Raw genomic sequence first — 825 nt, forward strand, 5'->3', positions numbered from 1 at the left:
AGCAATGTCTTCCTTGACAGCAGCACAAGGCTGCCTCAAGCCCCAGCCCCTATTCCCAGAGCCTCCACTTGCAGCAGGTTTGACCCAAGGTGCAAACCTTACTAGTTACACCTCCACATATATGTCCAAGCGAGAGACAAACTTCCAGACTGAAACAATAAAGGACTGTCCTTTTATGAGAAAAGCAAAACAGGATACTGGAGTGGAACGCACCATGGGCACGTTTTATTAAAACTGCACGTGGAGGTTGAGTAGACAGTAAAGATCCCATAGCAGCCATAAAATGCACAGTAAAGAGCGGAGTCTTCTTGGAAAACAGAATTCCTCAGGCTAACAGCATTCTCCCAGTGGAATTGAAGGCACTCCGGTTTGTGGGATATGGCGGACAACATTTTAGTCACTTTGTGGGTTACAGACTAAACTATATTAAAAATCTTGACTGTAGCTTCACTTAGCAATCTAAGCCAATTTTGTCACCATGAAGTTCCAATCAATCATATCATTTTTTCTGAACATGGTGGTTTTCCCCATTCTCTGTCATAGAAGAAATCCTGTGCATCACTATCCCACTTTGTCACAAGAAAAAAAAAAAAGTATGAGACCATCTGGCATCTTTGCAGTGAGGTTAAATTCAAGGTCTGCTCATTGGTAGCTAAGTGTAAGGCTTCAAAATGACATTTAAAAAAAAAAAGTAAAGATAGCTGGCTGATACTCTGCAAAGTGTGTTTCATAGAGTTGATGGGAAAAGGTAGAAGCTTCCATGGCACCAGTGTCAAATTCGTGCTCCAAAGCTGTAAACCTGAATCCATGATGTGAAGGGAGTTC

The sequence above is a fragment of the Alligator sinensis genome, unplaced genomic scaffold (assembly GCF_000455745.1).
Source record: "Alligator sinensis unplaced genomic scaffold, ASM45574v1 scaffold66_1, whole genome shotgun sequence".
Lineage (NCBI taxonomy): Eukaryota > Metazoa > Chordata > Crocodylia > Alligatoridae > Alligator > Alligator sinensis.